The sequence below is a fragment of the Ambystoma mexicanum genome, chromosome 3q, assembly GCF_040938575.1.
Source record: "Ambystoma mexicanum isolate Mex_15411 chromosome 3q, UKY_AmexF1_1, whole genome shotgun sequence".
Taxonomy (NCBI): domain Eukaryota; kingdom Metazoa; phylum Chordata; class Amphibia; order Caudata; family Ambystomatidae; genus Ambystoma; species Ambystoma mexicanum.
Window position 1 is genome coordinate 163,358,753 of NC_090926.1, and position 12,751 is coordinate 163,371,503.

General features: G+C 46.0%; 1 protein-coding gene across 1 annotated transcript in view; it reads left to right on the forward strand.

Moving 5' to 3' along the window:
• Positions 1-5,024: 5,024 nt before the first annotated feature.
• LOC138582269 (uncharacterized) overlaps positions 5,025-12,751 on the forward strand; it is a 239,628-nt gene continuing 231,901 nt past the window's right edge. Inside the window, exon 1 of the mRNA XM_069653402.1 lies at positions 5,025-5,155. The gene's annotated coding sequence lies outside the window, so the exon portion shown is untranslated. The remainder of the gene's footprint in view (positions 5,156-12,751) is intronic.

Genomic DNA, 12,751 nt, shown 5'->3' on the forward strand with positions numbered 1-12,751 from the left:
ATTATAGATTTAAATATCACTAACCTGGGCAGACCGCGGTCCACAACGGAGACAACTGGCAGAAATTGGAGAATCCCCCGTGGGAGTCTTGCTCCCTCTCTCCCTGTAAAGAATACCAGTGAGGAGGAAGGCAAGACCCCCAGGGAAACCCTCCTGGGGAAAAGAACCCTGAGTGGCTGCTACTCTTCGGACAGGATGGTAGAAGCCTGGACGGGTCCCTCTAGGCGAGCTGGAACGCGAAGAGGATCGGAAACCTTTCCAAGAAAACAAGACAGGACAGGTATGTGCCATCAAGAAAGACTGCCAGGAAAGAAGAGCACTGAGTGTTGGAGATGTAACATACAAGGAATTCAGAATGGGGTCCTTAACGGGGTGCGGATAATCTAGGAGATGTCTGGATGTCCAAGGAGTCCGTTCAGTTTTGTTAGAGCTGTAGTGCTAAAGCGAACAGAAATGCAGAGGAAAAAGTGTGAGGTACAGCGGGAGAGAGAGGGCTGGAGGGGAAGTACAGTTTAGTTGCACTCACTGACAAGGGCAGAACTCCCGACACGAAACTAATGGTGAATGCGGAATACGGCCAGAGAATAGCCTGTGGGTATGAGATGCAGAGAAAGGGCAGAAGTTAGATATAAGAAGGTAATGAGAGTCTGGAGTTACAGAAAGTGGAAATCCTAGAGGTGAATTTACGAAGCGTCGGTAAAGGCAGTAGCGACGCGTATGCTAGCAACACTTCCTTCCTTATCAGGAGTCACGTGAACAGGTACGGGTACGTCAGATGTACGTGAAACAACTAGACCGTTGTCTTCCACATGAAGAACCGCCGCTTTGGAAGCCTGCATGATTACGTTATGAGCCGTTCTTCCTATTCTCCTGCTCTGCCACCATGACCTACGTTGATAATGTGTAACACCAAGTCAAAAACCGCCAATAGGTCAAGCAATTGTAGGAGGGCTAATTTACCCTTATCTTTTAAGTCTTGGATTTGTGTTATGAGGTCAATCAAGGCCGTTTCTGTACCATGTCTGGGGCGGAAGCCTGATTGCCTGAGGTCCAAGGGATTGTTAGTTTATAGATAAGCCTGTATTTGCAGGTAAGCTGCCCGGGCCATTATTTTTAGTAAAAAGGGCACTGTTGTGATGGGTCTATAGTTGGAAGGGTTACTAGGGTCGAGGGTAGGTTTTTTGATTAATGGGACGACCCAAGCATCTTTTAGGTTATCAGGCACAATTCCTGTTTTAAAGGAGGCGTTAATGAGATTGGTAATGCAAGGAGCAAGGTCATGTGCAGCTGCTTTAATGACAGGTGCAGGACATAGGTCACCTTGACAGCTGGACGTTTTGAGCTTCCTGATGAAGTTTTCCACTTCCCACGTGGACGAAGGTGAGAAACTAAATGGTTTAAGTGAGGGGTCAGGAAGGGTGATATTATACATGGCTGGTTTGGATTCTGGATCTGTAAGTAGGTTACATTTTTTGGCATTAATTTTAGTTTGTAACATCAATATTTTATCAAGGAGAGACTTTTGGATGTTGGTACACCATAAGGCATCCGTGATACATTTGTCAGTGGGGGCAATAGGAGATTCCAGTTCTTTAAGAATCTTGAACAGTTCTTTTGTATTGGATTCAGCTTGTATGATTCATTTATTATAGGTGTCTTTTTTGGCTAAAATGAAAGCTTCTTTGTAATTGGAGGAAGCTATAGTCAGGGTATTTTTATTGGTTTCAGAAGGGTAGTTTTTCCAGGGGGCTTCTGCATTTTTCTTGGCTTTGCGCAGCTCTCATAAGTGCGGTGTGTACCAGGAGTTGAAGTGAGATCATGGATTGGGTTTGCGCATTTTTAAGGGGGCTATGGTGCTTAATGCTTTCAGGATGGCATGATTGTACATATCCACTAGGACTGTATGGCTGAGTGGGAGGATGATGTGTTATTGAGGAGGGGAAGAATAAGTGGGAGAAGTTTATCTGTTGTAATGTCCTTCTTATTGCGGGTATGAGTAGCCGGGGCAATGTTCAGATTAGGGCTGTGTGGGGTGGCTTTAATAGAGAAGGTTATTTTGTGGTGATCTGACGAGGTGCATGGTGTGATGGATAACAGATTGTTTATGCAATTGAGGTCCGCGAGCCAGTCAAGGGTTCTTCCTTTGATATGCATAGGCTCGTAAATGTGGTGGGTGTAACCGAGATCTGATAATGTACTGGAAGTCAAGGGCATTGGGTTTCATGGGGTTTTTGAAGCCATGGTTAAAATCTCTGAGTAATATGCTTTGCAAGTTAGGTTTAGCATTGGTGGTAAGGAGTGTCGCAATGTGAGAGAATGTAGAAATAGGTCCAGGTGGCCGGTAGATAAGATGTATTGTGGCCGTATGATTTGGTGATAGAGGCAATTTAATAGATAGAGATGTAGCAGATGGGATCTGAAGGTTGGGAATAGCTCTAATATCGATAGAGTTCTTAAAGATGAAGGCAATCCCGCCTCCTTTCACTTGGTGTTTCTATCGCATTTGATGATGGCATAGTTGTCTGGAATAGCAAGGGACAAAGATGGGCTCGATGCTACGTGTAGCCACGTTTCCGTGACAGCAAGGAGGTCAAGGTCTTCAATAGTTAAAAAGTCTGCAATATCCAATGCATGGGCTGGGAGGGATCTAGCATTGATAAGGGCTGCTTTGATCATGCTGTCTTTAGTGGTCGTTTTATGCGTAGATTGGTGAGTAGCAGTCATACCATTGGTGACAGGGGTGGTACCAATGTCATTGGCAATGTTTGTAGGATTAGCATGAGGCAACAAATATTTTCTATTCTTAAGTAGGTGTGGGCAAGGAGATTTTGGGCACAGTCTAGATCCTAATCTTAGGTTTCTGTAGGTAGTACTGCGGTGGTTAGGTGAAGGTTTAGCCTGGCTAGTGTCAATATTGGCGATATCCTGGTATGAGGGTATTCTGCTGTTAACCCCTGGATATGAGCACCATTTTGCTGGTATGAATCTAGACCTCAGTCTAAGATTTTTGATGGAGGCAGAACAAGGTTGATTGGGTATTGGTTTGGTGGCGAAATGTTGAAGCCAGAGGGCGGGGTCGTTCAGGTAGGGGCTAATGCTTGTCATGGTGTCTGTGTTGAGCCTGGGCATGTAAGTGCTGACTATTGCACGTGTAAGAAGAGAAGTGTGAGGCACGATAGGTGGGCTGGTTGTGTTCTGGAATATGTTGCGCTGATAGGTCCTAATGCTAACAATAGGTGCGGGGCTAAGCCAAATACTGATGTACAGTGTATGAATGAGACAGGTCAGGAACCAGAGCATAGTGGTGTATAGTGGGTGTGCGTAGTTTGCAACTAGGATGCTCCTAGAAATGGATTAGATAAATGTGGTGGTAGCAAGGGGGTGACAATATGTTATAGCTGCTGGTGTTGACATGCTAGTATCATACATGTAGTAGAGAGATTATAAGGGGCGGCAGGTACCTAGCTAATCAAGAGCAGCAAAGGACATGGGCTGGTGCTAGTGTAATAGCAAGATAATGGTTGAACATAGACAGGTTAGAGCCATAATATAAAGGCAGGGGTGAGTCCAAGGAGACTGTATAACAACATAAGTGTCTATGTTAGGTATAGTATTAGGCTAGTGCGAGCATAAGCTAGTACAATACAGTAGCAAAGATGGTGGATGGGAATAGGCATAGGCAAGTTAAGCTAACAATACAGGGGTAGAGAGACCAGAGGAGAAAATATTGCAGTACACAGGGCTAACGTTCTGGTACAAAATGAGTCCAATACTAGCATGAGGTACAATACAAGCATGAGGCTGTTAACAATTAGGTATAGCTGTATATGTGGGAATAGGGCGGAAATACAATTTAAGAAGGAAATTAGGCTAATGCAGACAGCGTGTTAAATTATACAGATAAAGCGTAGTGATGGGCAAATTGGACCAATCGAAAGTATATAGTTAGGTGCAGTGGTGCTATAATAGACATTTGTTGCCTATGGCAGGCTAACTCGGATCACAGTGCTAATGTCAGTCACAGTGAAACTTAAAGAAGTGAGCTGCAGAGGCACATTTGACTAGAATGGATTGCATTTAAAATGCATAATACAGGACATCAGTGCAGCATAATTAACAAATGCGCAAGTTACATTGCCTACGGAGGAGCCAGAGCTCCCCCCCACTGCTGGAGCAGTGGTGTGTCTGGAGGCACACTCGGAGCACAAGGTAGGGCCCTTGCCCTTCCTTCACCTGCATTATTACCTGTGCAGTATTTTAAATTGAAAATCGCTTCTTCACCCACGGACCCTTGCCACATTTCATTTTGTTGTGTGGTGCCTGATAGAGGTGCTTGTATACCTCTGATCTGGCCCCTACAGCACTGGAGTGCAGCCAGCACCATTGCTGAGCATGAGGCCTGTATCCGTGTCAAAATGGCTGACCGCCATCTATCCAGCGAGTCCCGGGTGTAAAAAACACACCAGGACCAGCATCTGAATCGGATTGGCCCACAGTCCCTACTTGTTGGCCAATAGAAAGCCGGCAGGCTCAAAGCCAGCCCATTCCCAAAGGCACGCTACACAAGGTGGTGTACCCTGTCGTGAGCCTGGAGACGCACTCGTTACATTGCCTACGGAGGAGCCGGAGCTCCCCCCCACTGCTGGAGCAGTGGCGTGCCTGGAGGCACACTCGGAGCACAAGGTAGGGCCCTTGCTCCTCCTTCACTTGCATCATTACCTGTGTAGTATTTTAAATTGAAAATCGCTTCTTCACCCACAGACCCTTGCCACATTTCATTTTGTTGCGTGGCGCCTGATAGAGGTGATTGTATACTCCTGATCTGGCCCCTACAGCACTGGAGTGCAGCCAGCGCCATTGCTGACCACAAGGGCTGTATCTGCGTCAAAATGGCCGACCGCCATCTATCCAGCGAGTGCCGGTGTAAAAAACACACCAGGACCAGCATCTGAATCCGATTGGCCCACAGTCCCTACTTGTTGGCCAATAGAGAGCCGGCAGGCTCAAAGCCCGCCCACTCCCAAAAGCACACTACACAAGGCGGTGTACCCTGTCGTGAGCCTGGAGACACACTTGTTACATTGCCCACGGAGGAGCCGGAGCTCCCCCCACTGCTGGAGCAGTGGCGTGCCTGGAGGCACACTCGGAGCAGAATGTAGGGCCCTTGCCCCTCCTTCACCTGCATTATTACATGTGCAGTATTTTAAATTGAAAATCGCTTCTTCACCCATGGACCCTTGCCACATTTCATTTTGTTGCCTGGCACCTGATAGAGGTGCTTGTATACTCCTGATCTGGCCCCTACAGCACTGGAGTGCAGCCAGCACCATTGCTGACCACGAGGCCTGTATCCGCGTCAAAATGGCCGACCGCCATCTATCCAGCGAGTCCCGGGTGTAAAAAATACACCAGGACCAGCATCCGAATCCGATTGGCCCAGAGTCCCTACTTGTTGGCCAATTGTTACATTAAATCTCTATTGATTGATTGATTGATAGAAATAAAATATCAATCAATCAATCAATCAATAGAGAGCCGGCAGGCTCAAAGCCGTCCCAATCCCAAAGGCACACTACACAAGGCGGTGTACCCTGTAGTGAGCCTGTCTGGAGCCATTCGAGCCCAGAGCCACGACTCTTGCCTCCTCAGCACTCGCCTCCCCACTTCGCCTGGATCCCACAGCCAGACCCATTACCCTCGCCGAGTCGGAGACCCTCTGCAGCTGTACTGACGCCGCAAACACTACCCTGGCCAAACATAAGAGCACGAGCACATGATGTATCCAAATATCTGACTCTTTTACTTACCGTTTACCACCCCATATCTGCTCATGATCGCCTAACGTGCCCTATTGCACCTAGCCCTCTTCGTCCACATTACGACATGCTGTGATCAAAAACATAAACCGTCTTTTACTTACGTGCGGCAATGCCTTTGAACTCGCCTGTAAACTAACTTTTGCATGCGCACTTGAACTTTAGCTGGCCTCTGCCTGCCCTGATAAATGATTCACACACTGTTTGCTCTGCACCCTGTACTACCGCCGTAACTATAGCTGCCTGTCATAGATGTAATTGATGTGTCCCTTTGCTTGTGCCCGCTTCACAATCTAGCGCATTATGCCCATTACTAGTGTATTGGCTAACTGCCCTTCTGCTGACATTTAGACGCGCATACAGAACTCTCCATTCACTATCTGCACCTGCCCTTAGATAACCGCAAAGGTTGTCTACTATTACTAGTACTATTCTACTGGCTACTCTTAAGCCCGTATACAGCGCTACTGCACCCTACTTCCTGATCGCACCATTTACCAAGCATTACATTCGAAAATTGCCACTTATCTAGCATACAACCTAACCAACGCCATGCCTCCCACCTACATGTGTAAATGTAATAATATATATTGTTTGCATACCTATACAACTGTGCTCACTCAAACTCAATAATGTATTGCCTGCCTACTCATGTTATTGTGTCTTTTTCAAACTGAAAAATATTAGCTGAGACCTAGCCATTACCTGAGCCTGTCATTAGTCACCCCTGACACCAGCCAGTACGTGAGTGGTCATGCCAATTCCGTGCCCCACCTAGGACCACTGCATCTAGCCTATTGTTGTTTTATGTGTGACAACTGTATTTAGACTAAATTGTGCCCCACCTAGGACTATTGCTTCTAGCCTAATAGTATTTTACTGGTGACAACTGTATTTCGACTAAATGGTGCCCCACCTAGGACTATTGCTTCTAGTCTACTGGTATTTTACTGGTGACAACTGTACTTAGCCTAAATTGTGCACACTAAGCGAGCCCAGCCTCGCCCCACCCCATTCCTACGTTCTTATCCATGATAGGTTGGATATTGATCATCATGTTCCCATTCCGCCTTGTCCAAGCAGACACCCCTGCACTGGCAACCACTTCCTTACCCTCAGTAACGGGCTCACCAAATTGGCCTGCCCAAGACACCACCCTATCCCTTGTCCCACCCCCTTCCTCCCAGCCATACCCCCGTCCCGTTCTTCTCCAATCTCACTCTCAGCCCCAAGGACCTCCGCGCAATCAATAAGGAACACCTCTCGACCCCAACCCTCCTTAACGATCTACTCGCACTCCCCAAACTCTCAGTCAACAATAAAACACACCCCATCTCAGGATATGAAAGAACATCCCGACTAAGTGCACGCACCAAAGTACCCCACCACAATTCCATTACCAGGACTAAGCCACCTAGACCACCTAAACCTATGGCCCCCAGAACATATAAAAAGCTAACTCACTTTATAGCAACTGAAACCTCAAGAAAACACACGGAGCCCAGTAGTCTACCAATTAAGAATGTACCCATAAAGGATACCAAGCCTCTCATTAGTCTCAAAAATGCACTTATCAGCGCCCGCTCCCTAGGAGCCCATGCCATCGAAATTCATGACCTCATCATCGAACTTGACTTAGACCTGTTAGTAATCACAGAAACCTGGCTACATCAAGCTTCAGGTCCTTTGCTAGCATTGGCCATCCCACCAGACTACACTATTCTCAGATCAGACAGAACCACCTCCCCAGGAGGCGGTGTTGCCATCATAACAAAAAACACCCTCAAATTAAGATCAAGCTCTACCGAAATAATCGCAGGATACAAACTAATGCTCGCCAAACTAACTTTGAATGAAAACACCACAGTCAACCTACTGTTCATCTATAGAACCCCCAGCACCAATAGCCACTCAGAAATAGACATGCCACTAATACTGGTTCCCATCCTTAAATACAAAACGAAATGTATCATCATTGGTGATTTGAATCTTGGCTTCAATGATGACCAAGACACTAAAGCAACCTCCCTTCTCTTGGCACTTAATGACATGAATTTCTGCCAACACGTCAATGTCCCCACCCATACCAAGGGCAGAACTCTGGACTGGATCCTCACCCTCAACACCAAAATCCCTATAGGCCCGATTACCCCACTTAGCTGGACAGACCATTACTGCATAGAATTCATTATCACTAGTGACGATCCCTGCCCGCCGAAGAACAAAATTATGGACACCGTTGAAAGTAGAAATCCCAAAAAGCTTACAGTGGAGAACCTTGACCCCACTTTGAATAAAATTCTAGATACCCATTCAATCCTCAGCAACGATCCTACTACCATCGCTGAGTACTACCACAAATGCCTCTCCACAGCGATTGATTCTATAGCACCAGGCACCACCAAACTAAGACGCATCAATAAAAAGTCTAACTTCTGGTTCAACGAGGAACTAGTCGCCCTTAGAAGGAAAAAACGCTCTCTCGAGCATGTCCATAATAAACACCCCTCCCCTGACTCGCGAAAAGCCTTCAAAGATGCCAATACCATCTACAAAACAGGTATCATCACCCATAAAGCCAACGCCTACAATGCTCGCATCAGCAATGCAGCATCAGATTCCAAAGGGCTCTTCTCTATCCTTAGAGAACTTGCAAATCCCCGTCCGACTGACACACCCACCAACGCGAGTAAAGAATGGTGTACTACCATACAAGATGCACTTGCCTCCAAAATTGCTGTGCTGCAAAATAAAATGAACTCTAAAAGACTACTCCTAGCAGTTAAAAACTCCCCCACCTCTAACCCCTGTGCCTCATACAGTGACAACTCCAACCCCCCCTTCCAATTCACACCCGTCTCCCAAGATCTTGTATTTGATACGATCTCCAAACTAAAAGCGTTCAATTGCAAAGGAGACACTTTCCCAGCCAAACTAGTCAAAGCCTGTGCCTTTACTCTGACCCCCACTATCACCAAATTTGTCAATGCCTCTTTTAACTCTAATATAGTTCCAACCTGCATCAAAGAAGCCTGGGTTACCCCGCTTCTAAAAAAACAAATCTAGACCCCACCATCCCGACTAATTATCGCCCCATAACCACAGTTCTGTTTCTACTCAAAATCATCGACAATCTAGACTATAACCAAATTCAAACCCACCTGGAATCTAACCAGCTCCTCGGCACAAGACAATCAGGCTTCAGGCCTAACCACAGCACTGAAACAGCTCTCTTGGACCTCAAAATCCAGATGGATGCTGTCAGAGATTCTGGGAAACTCTGCATTCTCCTGCTGTTGGACCTCTCAGCTGCGTTTCACCTGGTGGACCATGGCAAACTGTGCAACTCACTTGCCCGAGAGTTTAACTTCTCCAGTGAAGCCACTGCTTGGGTGAAATCCTTCTTAACTGACCGCACTTCCAGAGTGTCCATAGGCAAAGAAGTAGCCAACCCCATCCCAGTCCCCATAGGAGTGCTCCAAGGCTCTTGTCTCTCCCCTACGTTGTACAACACGTACACCAAACTCTTGATCTCAGCACTAGACGATATTGGTGTCATATACACACATTTTGCGGATGACATCGAGATCCTTGTACCTCTCACAGGCAACTATGGCCAGGACACCGTAACATTCAATACAATTTACGTCATCATACAAAATTGGATGGCACTAAATAGCCTATGTCTTAACGACGAGAAGACAGAAGTCCTCATCGTAGGATCTCCAGCCAAAATAGCAACCCTTCACCCAGAATACCCAAGCATCAATATCGATGGTATCGAAATCCCCGTGCTGAAGCAAGTGAAAACACTGGGCGTGTACATTGACGCCAGCCTGACTATGACTAAACTGATCAACGCGCTCGCCTCTTCCATGGCTTACACCTCCAAACTAATTGCTCTCAGCCGACAATTTCTGAACACAGCTAACTGCCTCACCTTAGCCAGAGCACTGGTCCTATCGAAATTGGATTATTGCAATGTAATACTACTAGGCACATCCAACACCAATCTAGCCAAAATGCAACTACTGCAAAACAAAGTCTTGAGGGCAGCTCTAGGCATAAAAAAATCAGCTTTGATAGGGAGCCCACTGGCTCCCTATCAAAGCCAGAATTATCTTTAAAACATTATGTATCGCTTACAAATGCCTGACCAAAAAAGGACCTATCTATCTCAACAATACTCTACACCTCAAAGTTGACAGGAGATCACTAAGATCTAACGACAAATTCCTCCTGGCTCCCCCTTGCTTCAAAACCACTAGAGCTGGGGGTAGCAGCTTCACCACTCTAGCCCCCAAACACTGGAACACCCTACCCATTAATATCAAAAAAGAATCCTCCTTCACGGCTTATAAGAAACTGCTAAAAACATGGTTATTTAACCAATATTAGCACCTAAAGACAGGACTCCGTACCGCTGGATATTATTGTGAATATTTGTAAATTGTATCTTTGCACCAACTGTCCACTAATGATGTAATGTAACCAATGTAATGATGTTATTAATTTCTAAGCTGTCTTATAACCACGCCGTGACACCCAAGGGTCTGGGCGTGTAACAAATAAAATAAACAAAATAAAATAAAATAAGTTAACGAGAGGCGGCCTAGAGAGTACCAAATCGTGGGATAGCGTGTAATGGGAGACAGCCCGTATGGTATTGCATTTGATTATGGCATATGGAATAAAGAGCAAGAAACTTTATCGTTGAGCTCCAGTGCAGATAGGAGGCCTACCAGATAGCAGATGTCAGCACGGAATGCAGGAGCATCTGAGCGCAAACAGGCAGGGGGTCCGGCCCTGGCCAGTGCAGACACTGGACAGGCTCGGACAGGCGGGTGCCTTGTGATGTGTGCCTTAGGAGGATGTGCCGGCTCTCGCCTTCCGGTGGCCTGAGGGTGCGGAAGTAAGCGGCAACAACCAATGGTGTCGCGATAAACAATGGAGCCACCGTAAGCAGGCAATTTTAACAGGAATCATGCATAGGGGGCATGAGGAGGGCAGTAATGCTGCTTACCCTGCAGATCAGATGATGCCTGGATTCCGCTCGCAACAAGACACTTTGTGTGCAGAGATGATCACGTGGCGCTTCAGGGGCATGGAAGGAGTGGGCTCCTGCCCCTCCTTGCATCAGGGTGTCATCGGAGTGCAGGCACAGGTGGGATTCTTATTAATAGTCCCTTGGAGAATGTGCCGGCTCTCGCCTTCCGGCGGCCTGAGGGTGCGGAAGTAGGCAGTGACAACCAACGGTGTTGAGAGGAAACAACGGCCCTAGTTGCCTAGCAACAGGACGCTTGAGGCCCGGTGGCCATTTTAAAACTTATCTCGTGTCGGAATCTCTGGAATTGCAATACGTAGGGCCGCGGAGCAGCCGTAAGCAGGCAATTTGAACAGCAATCATGCATAGGGGGCATGAGGAGGGCAGTAATGATGCTTACCCTGCAGATCAGATGATGCCTGGATTCCGCTTGCATCGAGGCACTTTGTGCGCAGAAATAATCATGTGGTGCTTCAATATATATATATATATATATATATTCCAAAAACATGTCAGGAAAGGATGCAGGATAACCAGTTTATGTTACCTCCACCTTTAACCATAACTATGCCCAAGCACTCAAGACCAGTTACTGAGTTTAAAAATGTCTTTATTTATTTATCAAAAGTAGTGCACAAATTCATTAAAAAAGCATACAATACAATGTCTGGTCAGACCAGGCATAAAGCAACACTCACCCCAACGGGTGGAAAAACGCCACTCGTTCCGCTCGACTCGCGAGCTTCTTCAGGCTTATAGTTGATTCCAACTAGTGATTTCTCGTTGTTAAATAGCCTCGCTGGCCGAGTGTTAGGCTCCTCCCATTATTTGCTTGCACGTCATGTGATCACCAGTGAGATGTTTACTATGACAGAACTCTATGGTTCAGTATGATGGTAAATCCACCATCTTGAAGTGTGTCATTATTCAATACAGCTTATAAGTATAAGTTGCTAAAAGCTGGTGTATAACGGCCAACTTAGTAGTTAGCCATAACGTGCATACAGCAAACATGGGAGGGGTCCAATCCCCATGCCCAAACGATAATGCAATGCAGCAACTTCATTCCGAGATTTAGCGCCAGTGCGCTGCTATAATAATCGTTACCTCACCTTGCAAGAAAATAATTTCCTCAGGGTGTGGTAAACAATCCGCATGATGGATTGAGTGCAAAAAAGCGGATGCCGCTGCCCCTTTCAAACCTCAACCGTGCTCGCTCGCACAAAACACAGACTAAATGCAACCCTTTCAGTAAATTCCATATCAGCTCACAGTGCTAATTAGTTCTGTAGATTACAGAACTCACCAATTTATGCATGTGCATAACTGGAAAGACAATATATTGTGAGACTAAATACAGTGCATTATGGTCCTAGTGGTCTTAAAATTCATCGGGCTTTTGCAAATGCATGAATGATAAAATACTGCATTGACATGAAGAGAAAGTGCTAGTGCATGTTGTCCTATGTCAAATACTACAGTACTAGTGATTGTACAGTCTCAGTGCATATATAAAGTGCTAGTGCAATGTTAAAAATGAGCTACAATTATCTTTAGGACCAGTGTCCTGAAAATGTCTGTACCCTGTGCGGCGAGCACGCCGAGGCCTGACAGTCTGATCCCGTATGATCAAAACTATGGACACATAATATTAATCAGCGTCCAATTTGACACGTAATGTGTCACATCTAATTGATTCATCACTAAAAGATAGAATAATTCATCTTCTAGATGTATAAAGAGAGGTGCATGAAAGCTAGACAAAGGTTTAGAGATTTCTAAAAAAGATATACATTGAGCATCTAGTGCAAAGTCATATATAGCATTTTATCTCTAGGTGAGAGAGCTCGGAAAACACATGTGAAATGAGTTGCAGAGAGATCACAGAGAT